The sequence below is a fragment of the Gopherus evgoodei genome, chromosome 14, assembly GCF_007399415.2.
Source record: "Gopherus evgoodei ecotype Sinaloan lineage chromosome 14, rGopEvg1_v1.p, whole genome shotgun sequence".
NCBI lineage: Eukaryota > Metazoa > Chordata > Testudines > Testudinidae > Gopherus > Gopherus evgoodei.
Genome location: NC_044335.1, coordinates 6,880,920 through 6,893,070, shown reverse-complemented (window position 1 = coordinate 6,893,070; position 12,151 = coordinate 6,880,920).

Below are 12,151 nucleotides of genomic sequence, written 5' to 3'. Positions count from 1 at the left end.
TGGCTTGTGTAGGTATTATATAGGGCTTTTTGCGTGTGCAGGCGGTGTTTAGGATAGGGTTTGTTGTATAGGTTTGGAGATGGGTTTACGGTTTTGCAATTGTAAAGAGGTTTATTCTAGCGGGTCGAGCGCAGAGATATTTTGCATTGGACACTGGGGGGGTGGGGAGGGTTCTTACCTAGGGTTTGTTTTCACATTGTCCGGTTTTTCATACGACAAGGATTTTATACCGTACTGGGGAGGGTGTGTGTGTGTGGGGGGTCTCTCTCCTTTAGGGGGCTCAGAGAACCCCTGTTCTCTCCCGCTCCGCAGGGGAGCCGAGCCCTTGGCCGGCCCGGGCGCGTGTTGGCGAGAGAAGGGGGCACACGAGCGGTGCCCGCACGGACAGCATCGCTCCGCGGAAGACGCACCGGTGCCTTGTTCTCTCCCTGCCCTGCTGCCGACGAGCCCCTCTCTGCGTGTTCACAGCGGACCTTGATTTAATGTCCATACAATTAAGGCACGCGGTGAATGCCAAGAGAGGAGCCTCACAGCTTCATTTTAATGGAAATTGGGGACATAAACCCTCTAATTACACTTAACAGCAGCCACAGAGCGATCTATGGAGCATCCTCGGCCTTTTGACAAACAGGCGCAACAATGGCTCCAACGTCTTGCAGGGCAGCTGTCTCTTTACATTAAGAGTGGCAGGGGGGCGAAGCAGGCCCCTTCTGAATATGCAGAGGTTTAGGGGCTCCGGGCTCACAAAGGGGAAGGGAAGGACAATGCAGGAAGAGCCAGGCAGACAATGCGGTAGGGTTGCTATTATTATGGGGGGTTTAAGATGTCCTCACAACCCCCACGGTGGTAACTTTGCCTCGCTCGCTTTAGACATTTGCAATGAATGGGGAGATCCGAGGAGGCACAGAAGGGGAATTGCAGGAGCTCTGAGTAAGCCAGAAACCCGCCCAAGGTTCAGGGACGCGCTGCTGTCCATTGCTCAATGTCGTTTGAAGCAAGGATTGCACTTAATAAGAGGAGAAAGATTTGTCTCTGGCTTGGAGGCAAAGCCCTCAGCTTGGATTTAATGTCCGAAAAGCCTCGCTTGTATGTAACACAAACATCCCTCCACTTCGAATTGGCCAAAGCACTTCAATTCCAGTTTCTGTGGTTAAGCGAATCATGTTTCAAATCTAAGAACAGTGGGAAATGTGTTGGAATAAAGAGTTCAGCTTCTCTCGTGGTTCCTGGATTAATCGTTGCAATAACACTAATAAACTCCTTTTTTCAAATGGCAGCCGAAAGAATTTTGTTCTTCCTTTTTTGTTGTTGTTTAACGTCAGTTCTTTATCCTTATGCAGCAGGTTCAAAGTAGTGCTGCGATTTAAAGAGGTTACTGAGTTTATTTAAATATTTTGAAACCACCAACACTATTTTGGTTGCTTCTTTAATCGGTTATTTACAACAGCATTGAAATGCACATTGCTTAGGTTTTTTTTTTAAATAAAATTCGTGCTTGTCTATTTTTAAGTTTAGAATACAGCTATTGCTGCAATACAGGTATAGTAAGAGGATTCGGGGTGTTATTTTAAAGAGTTTGGATTTTAGAACCCAAAATTGCTACGAATGCAGTTTAGTTATGCAGAAAGTGTCTAGGTATTTCTGTATCGCTAACATGGCCATTCTAAGATAGAAATATATATACACACGAGTACTTCTGTATGTATAGATATGTGCATGTAAGTTACATTACGTTTATATATGGTGTGCATATATAATCATGCATATACAAAGGTGGTGATATAGGTATCTATGCAATTTATATCAATAGGATTGTGAGAATGTAAAGAAAGCTGAAGTTTCTCGTTTATCTATTGCCCCCACCCCAATCTGTGTAAATACATTTTAAAAAGATTCTCCTGATACCCCCTTACTTTTTAAAATTAAATTGCTGGTCTAAAAACCTAGCAGAAAAATTGTATTTCCAGCGGCTGCAGAAGAGCCCTCGCTTAGCGCCACCTGCTGCTTCCTCTGCTGTATGGCAAGTATTGTCCGCGGTCCAAGCGCGAAATGCGTAATCCGCAGGGCTGGGGGCCGCGCTGAAGGCAGCGCCCACACCGCTTGGTTTTCTATGTTAAGATTAACTTTGTGCCGCAGGGTCTCCGCTTATCAAGACACAGCGGACCGGATCCCGCCTTGCTTAGGCCAACGCCCAACCCTACGGGAGCTTGCCCAGGCAGGGATTTCAGCAGCTGGCCCCAGGCACGTGCGTGGAAGAAGAGACAGACACACACGAAGACACGGGGGACAGGGGCATCCCCAAAGGTGTAACTTGGGACCCAGTGCGTGGAGGGTTGGGTCTGGGCCCGCCCGCTGTAAAGGAACACAACGGGGGAGTGGCAGGGGCTATTTGCCTGGCTGGGGTCCGCCCCCGGCCCAGGTTACATCGCATTGTTTTGTGTAATGCCACGTTCCCTCCGGGGGAGTCCCCCTGCCTCGCGGGGATCTCCCAGCGGCCTGGCGTTTGGCAGGTGGTTGGTCTCTGGAGCTGGTCCCCCAGCAGGATTCTCCGACGCTGGGGAAAGACAGGGGAGCCAGTCCCTGGGCGATGCCATTGCCCACTTGTCTACACTCAGCAGCACTAAGACCTACCAGCCAGGGTAGCCGCCCCCCACCCCCTGCATTCGGGCACTGGGGGAGTCCTCCAGCACCGCGCCCCCAGGCGCTGTGAATGCCGCGCGTATCAACTGCGCTCCGCCCACCCTGTGCTCCATTAGGGGCGCCTGGCTAAGCGGGAGTCTGGGGAGAGGGACAGATCACCACCAGGACAAACTGACCCCGTGGATTCCTCCCCACCAGATCAGGCCTGGAGAGGGGAGCCGAGCCGGGCCTCCCCCGAACTTCAGGCGCTGCAGAACGGGGCTTTGGGCAGACCTGGCTCTCTCTTCCACCTGGTATCGGGCAGCCCCCTCCCCTCCTCCCGAGTCTATGGAGTCTCTGCGGGGCAAGGCCCACATGTGCGAACTCAGAACAGGCCCGGGTCAGGGAAGGCGGGTTCGCCAGTCTATGGCCAGGCTCGCGCAGCCAGCGCTCTGGTCCGCCTAGACCCGCTGGGCCGCCCTGCTGCGGGTCCCTCCATCGGGCCGTTTTCGTCCCCAGAGCAGAGCGGGGGAAGCCAGCGGGCTGGGATAGGGGGGCGGAGAGCGGTCAGGCGGCGTCGAGCCCGCCCTGCTCCCCGCAACCCTGGGCAGCTGGCTGGAGGGGCCGGTTACCTGCCCGGGGCTGGCCCGGAGAGCGCAGGGGGCTCCTGGCCTCTCCACTAGGCAGGTTCCCAGAACGCCAAGGGATCCCCGCCACCAGAGCCAGGCCGGATTTCAAACAATCCCCAGCCCTGCTCTGACAACATCCTTGCTGCGGTTCAGCAAAGGCCACGTGTGACACACACACACAATCTCAGGGTAGCACGTTCACACCACAGCAACAGCGCCCCCAAGCGCGAGCAGGGGGTGCCCGGAGCTCGCTTCGCCTATTCGCTCCTGCGCTTTTCTAAAAGCCGATGGCGACAGCAGGGCAAGGAAAGCGGGTCCTGGAAATGCCATCAGGGGACACCCCAGGCTCTGGGACAAGCGTCTGGAGTTTTTTCCAGGGCTTAGCAGCCACTTCCGTGGACAACGGAGAACCCAAATACCCTCTTCTTCGCTGGCCTTTGCCACTTGCAGGAGAGCCGGGTGTTATCCGTGCCTGTTGGACTCGAACAGCAGGATGGTGAGCCCCCCCCACGTTAATACCCGCACCACGCACGCGTCCATGGCTCCTGCTCACAAAACGCCCGATCCAAACCCCCCTCAAACAGAGAAAGGTCCAACCAAAGCTGCCGAACCTCCCCACCCCCGCCCCGAGAATGGCTAACGCGTCCGGAAGTCCTGACCCACTCACCGATAGTAAGTCCTGCTGGGGGGCCCAGCTGTCTGACTGTCCCACTCCCTGGCAGAGGGGTTACGCCAAAGAGGCAGAAGCTGCATCTTCCCAACACTCAAAACCCACTCCAGGACCCCCAGGTGGTTCAGAGCCAGAGACCACTCTCCCCTGCCACGTGTTTCCCCTTGATTAGAGCCTCCCACGTGGCTGAGGACTAGCCGAGAACTTCTCACCTGAATCCCCTTTGCCCCCGGGAGTCAATCAGAAGCGGCTGTCACAGCTGTGCGCTGAGGGGTGGGGGCTCTGCTTTTACACCTGGGGTAACCTCATTTCACCCCGACGCTCTGGCTGCTGGCACCCAGTCTTGCTCCCAAGCCCAGCAGCTATTCTTCAAAACCTACCAGCCTGGACATCACTGGAGATGATTGACAGCAGCTGAGGATGCGGGCGGTATGGCCAAGGAGCAACCATTAAAGTCCTTTCCTCTTCCCTGGCTTGCCAGTTTCCCAAGGGCTGGGAGTCAGTTGCCTCAGCAGGTTAGGCGCTGCAGATCAATTAAAGCAGTCTGCCAGGCAGATATTGTTCAGAGAGGAAGAAACAGCGGAGGCTGACCCTGATTTATTCCTAGCCCTGGTTCCATTTTACAGATGGGTACATCCAGAAGGAGGCAAAGGCTCAGATCCTCAAAGGTATTTAGGAGCCTGACGATGGGAGTTAGGTAACTGAATACATTTTAAGAGCTGGTCCAAAAGGGTTTACCCAAGAACACAGGGCAAGCCAGTGCCAGAGAAGAACATCTAGCCCTAGCTAAACACAGAGTTCCCTGCTGCTAGGGCTTGGTTTGACTGAAGCCAGTAGCAAACCTGGCACTTGATTCAATAGCACAGGATTAGGCCCTACAAAGGGCATGATAGTTTCTTATTTCCCCTCCTGGGTCCATCCCAGTCAACCAGAGCCAGAGGCCCATTTCTTTTGTGCATCACAGCGAGTTCTTTGTTCCCAGTGACCCACTGCTACTGCACAGAGAACCAGTCCTCTCTGATTTACCCCTTGACCCTAAACAAACATCAGCCTGTTTGCAGATCCTTGGGGGTGGGGGGAGGTTAAAAGTCTTTACAGTCAAACACTCACATGAAAGTGGACACAGGAATCTACACAATTCCTTCTCCCTGGTGTGGATCTGCTTTACCCAAAGCCCTGCTGTAAATACAGAGGAGGCCCACTGATTTAGTGTTTAGTACCTGATTCCTCACACAAAGTGGACAGAGGCTTCCGAACAGCTTCTTCGTCCTCCTGCACCAGCTCGGGAATTCTGTCTCAGCTGCCATTTCTTTTCCAGAAGCTACCCCGCTCCTGCAATGGCTCGATGGCTCCCTCTTGTGTCCAAACCTGAAGCCACACCGTGCCCGGGGGTTAAAAACGACAGCAGTGGACAGAGAAGATGGTTATGTCTATAAAAGCAGGAGCTAAAGCTCCAAGGATTGCCATTCACACGGGTGTGAGAAGGAGAAGAGGCCTGGAAGTTTTTGATGCATCCCCAATGGTAATGTTAATGAGATAGAGAAGGGTGCCACAGCACACTCAAGGGATTCCCAATTGCAACCGGTATATACAGGTCACACTGAAGCTGCTGTAGTGCTAAAGTTTTTCTATTGAACTTTAAGGTTTCTATCGATACGCACCCAGTTCATGAGTAGAAAGAGAGCTTTGGAAATCTGGGTCTTTGTTTATTACATTGGCATTCAGCTGGTTTCATGCTCCATACAGAAAATACACAACCCAGCACTGCCCTCATATGCTGATGATCATGCAGATGACATGTAAAAAGAGGAGAATTTGTGGCAGAGAATCCTTTCCCCCAACATTTCCAGCCTTGCTTATTACTCCAGAATGTCATATTCTGAGGGGAGGAGGCACAATCAGCCACTACTGTATTCATATTATTTATTTGTTGTCCAAGTAGAACCTAGAGACTCCACCTGAGATCAGGACCCATTGTACTGGCTGCGGCATGGATGCATAGTAAGAAACAGAGGAGTTCACTCTCTGCAAAGACGGGGGACATACCGTTTTTAAAGATGGGGAGGGTTAAAGATGTCCAGCAAACCGGGGAACTGAACCCACATTCAACTCTAGTGCCTTAACTACACATCCAGTCTTCTCACCAGCGGGAATAATTCCTTGGCTCATTCTGTAATGAGGGAAGAAAAAGACCTCGCCCCCTAACTTGACAGGGGAGAGACGTGTCAAAGCAATGTTCACGGAGATGTCCCCTTCTCAAACCGCTGCACAGTGTTTTGGCTGAATGCCCAAGACAGCCCTCTCCAGAGAAGCAGGTAGCTCCCCAGGGGGCCAGGGAAAGTTTGTGTAGGCCAACAACAGAGGACCAGCATTGGTGGGGGTGGGGGGGAATAAACACACTCTTGTCAGAGGGGTAGCTGCGTTAGTCTGTATCCACAAAAACAACGAGGAGTCCAGTGGCACCTTAAGGACTAACCGATTTATTTGGGCATAAGCTTTCGTGGGTAAACCTCCCTCTTCTTCAGATAGACTCTTGTTACTCTAGCTGGAATGTGAGCTGACTTTGTAGTTCATGTATCAATTTTCCCCCATATGGCCCGAGACTCCTGCTTCCTGATTGGAGGACACAGAGATATTGGCAGCAAATAAACCTCATCTAAGCACTGCACAACCCAAGCAAACTTTGGAGTTACTTGGTGCCTAGAAGAGAGCAAGGGTCCTTACTTCTCCAGGGTACATATTGACCCCCATTACCACAAGATCTGAGCACCTTATAATCTTCAATACATTTACACACAAAATCCCCTGTGAGGTAGGAAAGTGCTGTTATTCCTGTTTATTAGATGGGGAACTGGGGCCTGGCCAGACTAGCTTCTCACAGGAAGTCTATAGCAGAGCAGGAAACTGAACCTTCATTCCTGGCTAGCACCCTAAGCACTGGGCCATCTCTTTACTATGATTTACTGGGCTCTTCACAACCACAGGTAAATATTTCATGCCCATGCCCTAGTCCAAAACAGTAGCTGAAAAGGGAAAGACAAGGTCTATACATAGGGCTTGAATGTCTTCTAACCTATGCCGATGTAAATCAGGAGTTACTCCTCTGATACCAATGGAGTTACATCCATGTGAACCTGATGCGCGTGGGTGGAGAACAAGGCCCACACAGTGTAAAACAAGCAAGAAACAGGACAAGGTGTAGTTTAGGACATTTAACCATGAAGTCATCATCAGTAATATTTGTTCCCAAGACCTTTTTGAGCCATTTTCTGAAATAGGAGAGGATGGGTTATTAATCCATTTTAATAACTTCTCTTCTCTCTTAGGAAATGGTCCATCTGTCTAGAGACAGGAGCCTATTACATATGTACACACATGCCTCTAACTGATGAGGGTGATGAATAAACTTCCCCTATAGGCCAATTATTCCTTTATTGACCAAAAACAGTTTGTGAATGGGAGATGGCAGCTTGCACAGGGAATGGACAGGGGGCAGAGTGGTCCACAAAACCACCTCTTAATTGAGGTTCAGTCAACATATTTTGAAAAGTCTGAGCACCTTGGCATTAGTACAAACTGAAGGCCAAACTCTGCTTGCCTCAATCACTGTTCCATTGAACTTTTCAGTCTTTTTAGTCATACTAATAAGCTCAAACCAAGAAAGAGAAGAGAAAGAGAACACATTTATCTTAAACAAACCTCAGAATGAAGATTCAAGTGTATTACCAGGAGGACATCAAGCCTCTACCACAGTGGTGTCCCTGCACCTTCTGCCACACCAGACTGCCATTTGTCTTCACCTCTCAATAAATATTCTCGCATGCCTGGTCTGTATTATTTAAGAACATAAGATATGAAGGAAAGTATGTTGGCATAGCCATCCCATTGTGCACATGGTCAAAAGTGTGAAGAGAAGGAAGGTGTAACAGCCCCTTCTCTTCTCCCTCCTCTTCCCCCAAGGAGAAGGTCAGGTGCTCTGGGAGAAACCAGGGATGGGAGAAGTTCAGCAGGTAGCTCTATTCCAGTCAAAAGGCCTGGATATTAGCATTCCACCTGCTCTATAGAGAGGGAAAAAGTCTTTTACAGGACATAACTGATGTTAAAGGGAATTCACCCTGTAGAGTCTGTAGTTTGCTTAAACTGGGTTGGCAGAGGTTTTACGGTGGGAGGGGAGTAGATTTTTATGACATTATGTAACTTTTGGGAATATAGCATCAGTAACTAAAGAACTGCTCTGTATTTGAAAACAGAGCTTGTGTTGTTTTGGTAGCTATTGTGTGAGTACTAGGATGACATATTTAATGCAAGAATAATTTTCACAAGGCTGCTCAGGACCCTGTAGTTAGTCCCTACAGCGCCAATTGCTTAGTGGAAGCATGCTGTGTAAAGAGAGGCAATACAGTTTTAAAATAAAATGGAAAGAAGGGACACTAATCAAACTGACTCATACATGGAGGGGACTCGCACATCAAATCACTTAAAAGGAAAACAGAGTAAGAGATCAGTCCCTGGAAGGAGCCACAGATGACCACACGAGGGCACTACTCAGCATCTGTTACATCTCCTGGAGTTTTATTTTATAGCCTATGGCAGAAACTGGAAACAGACCTATCAAGAGGGTTGTGCTGCAGACAGTGCTTTGGGTGCTGAGACAGTATTTCTGGGGTTTGAAAGAAAATGCAGAGGAGACATTGTTTAAAGCTCCCAGGTGGTGTCTGTCACTTAGCCGCCAGTGATGACTCAGTACCCTTAACCTATTCAGATGCTGAGCCATGGATTTGGGTTTGAGATGGTGGCTTGAACTGGATTTCACTCTGAGTTGGGGATGTGGTCAGAAGTGACCTAATGCTGCCTCCTTTCCCTAGTCCAGTACCACTCTCTCTGTGGAGTAAATCTCCTCTCTTGCTGTTCATCTGTAGTGTTCACAGAATGAAGCCTGGAAATGGCACATAATGCAGGATTCTTTCCTCCTCAGCACTTGTGCCCATGATTTTCCTGTCTTCTATTCCAGTCTAACTTTACTTTGGAAACCCTTTGGAGTTTGGCAGGACAAGTAGACACTGCCTCCCTGTGATCTACTAACAAGGTATTTATTGATACAGCAAGAAAGCTATAGAGATTTCATTTCACTCCATTATTCCTTCATCACAGAACAAACACCTTATCAGTCTGATTCTCCATTGACTCGCAGTGCTTTACACAGGTGTAAATGACTACAGAAGCAGCAAGGGAGTGGAGAATCAGACCCCAGGAAGGAACCAGCAGAAATCTTTAGAGGGAGAGAAGCTCCTTGTGCTTTCCAGAAGATGGCGCTCATTCTCCATTGGATTGGGAAGCAGCCTGCACCTGAGGCAGAGAATGGAGCTACTTGAACAAGATGAAATGATACTTTGCTTGAGCCTGATAATGTGATCCTTTGTTTTGGATTTATGATCTGGACATGCAAAAATCAAACAAACACATATGTACCCAGAGAGCAGCTCAGGACAAGAGACCAAGGCCCAGATCCTCAGAGATATGTAGACGCTTATTTTAACTCCTACCCTTTTCAGTGGAAGTTAAGTGTCTAAGAACTTTGAGGATCTGAGTCTTCTGTAGGTTGCCATGCCCATGTGGTATGTCTTACAGATGGTACTGCTGTGTGCCAAGCTCCATGGAGCCACTAAATGGTAGTCAAGAAAACATCTCTTGAAATCACAATAGCACAATGGGAATTTTATCCCAAGCCACATGCCCTTCCCATGTTTGCAGACTGGTATAATGGAAAAACACAGACAGGCACTTTCACACCCCAGTGACTAAACTTAGGCACCTGAATCCATATTTAAGCCCCTGTGCATGCTGCTTGATTTTCAAATGCCCTAAGCTCCCCTGTCTCCTTCTGACAGGTGCTCAGCAGCTCTGTAAACCATTTATTTAGGGACCTAAATATAGAACTAGTTGACTAACTTTTAAGCACCCAGGTGTGGACATATTTGATCACAAGCTGAACTGTGTAGCAGAAGAAAACAAATCAGTGTCTGAGCAACCATGAGACAAGAAGCTCTTTGCACAGAGGTAAAGGTCTCCCTCTTTGTAGCTGCAAATTGGCTTTACCTTGGGCTCCCTGCATTCTGGCCATGTCCATTATAATCTCCCTCTTTAATGCCCTCTTCCCTAGAACAAGCTTGGCTCTCAAATGTCTAATGAAAAGGAGGAAAGCGAGATATGTAAAACTGCTCACATTGTTAAAACAAAAGCTTTGCAATGGCAGCTTGTGTTGCAGATTTCTAATTTACCGAAATATTCTCAGCAATAAAGTCTGTCAGTTACCTAAAGAACAGTCCCCCTCATTAGGATCTACCACTGGATAATTGATAGTCAAAAACATAATGGATGTAATGGATGTCAAGGGAAACAACCAGGCAGTAATGTCTGCAATGATAGGATAATTGAACTTTTTTTTTAAATGAACCAATACTTAAAAAAATTACTCTAATACACAAAGAGCAGAATGACATTTTCTCTTAATTTGAATTACATGGAATAGGCTGTTGCCACAGGTCCCCTGCTGAGGCAAAAAAACAGACATTGATCCAGCGATAATGTTCTCTCACAGTGATTTCATTTTTATTAGGCCAGATGACTGATGTAGATGTAATCATCTGATCTGATTCATGCTGCTGCAGCTACAATGTATGGTGGCTCATTGTAGCATTATAGACTGGCTGTAGAGACTAGATCCAGATCCTTGGCTGGTGTACATCAGAGTCCAGAGTTCCATCGATTTCAAAGGAGCTACCTTGGTTTGCACCAACTGATTTCAGTGGCGCCATGTCGACTTACACATGCTGATCCACTTTAGGAAATGACCCCAACAGTGGCCAATTGGAAGAATAGCAGTGCAGCTATTCAAATACAATGTTTGGAAAGAGGTTTTTATTCATAAAGTCCTATGTAGGGCCCTTCGATGGCCCTCAGTACCACAGTGTCTGAGCACGCTACAGACTTGAATGTGTTTATCCTCACCATGCCCCTGTGAGGTCAGGAAATAGTACTATCCCCGTTGTACAGAGCAGGAGCTGAAATACAGTGAAATTCAAGCCCAGATCCTCAAGAGTATTTAGGCTCCTATTGATTTCATACTAGCTACTCAGAGACCTGGCAGTCATTGTTAGCCTGCAGGCAGTCTCCCCCGCTCCCCGACTCCCACCCCTACTCCCACCCCCAGCCACACCCTTCCCCTCCTCTCCCCCCCCCCAAAAAAGTCTTTTTTTCAAGGACTCCAAAATGGAGCGTTGGGTACAATAACCCATCCACATATTTTGTCCACCAGTTAGGCCTAATTTCCAACACACCAATTTTAGTTTACTGATTTCCAGTGTTACACTTCTCTTGTTTACCACACAAGACTTTAACACAGCACTTGAGTTATTTCAGTGAGAGCTAGGCTTCACAATACCTTGGAAGATCTGGGCCTGAGTCAGTTGCCCAAGGTCAGACATGATGCGAGCAAGGAAATAAACTCAAGTCTCAGGCTAGTGCCCTAAACATCCCTTCAGCTAATCGTAAAATTGGTTTTTGACTGGCTGAAGTTTCAGGTTTTAACTGTTTTCAGTGAGTAATAACCCTCTACCTAGAAAGCTGATTGGCTGGCATAGATTTTATTATGATAATGTTTAGCATTTATGGAGAACTTTGTTGTATACAAACATTAAATGAACTTCACAAGCCCTGTGAGCTAAGTTTATTGCAAGGGTTGGCAACCTTTCAGAAGTGCTGTGCCGAGTTTTCATTGATTCACTCTAATTTAAGGTTTCACGTGCCAGTAATACATTTTAACATTTTTAGAAGGTCTCTTTCTATAAGTCTATAATATAGAACTAAACTATTGTTGTATGTAAAGTAAATAAGGTTTTTAAAATGTTTAAGAAGCTTCATTTAAAATTAAATTAAAATGGTGGCCAGGACCCGGGCAGTGTGAGTGCCACTGAAAATCAGGTCGCGTGCTGCCTTCAGCATGCGTGCCATAGGTTGCCTACCCCTGATCTATTGTGAGATCACTCTGTGACAAATGACAACACAGGGGCAGAACTGAATGAGTTGCTGAATGGCTCCAAAAAGGAGTGTCTAGTAAGCCATTCCCATTAGAAATTGCTTATCTAGGAATGGATTTTCAAAAGATCACAGCACTCAGAAGTTCCCATTGTTCTCTACAGGGGGAGTAACCATTTTCCTTAGTGGGAACGTTTGG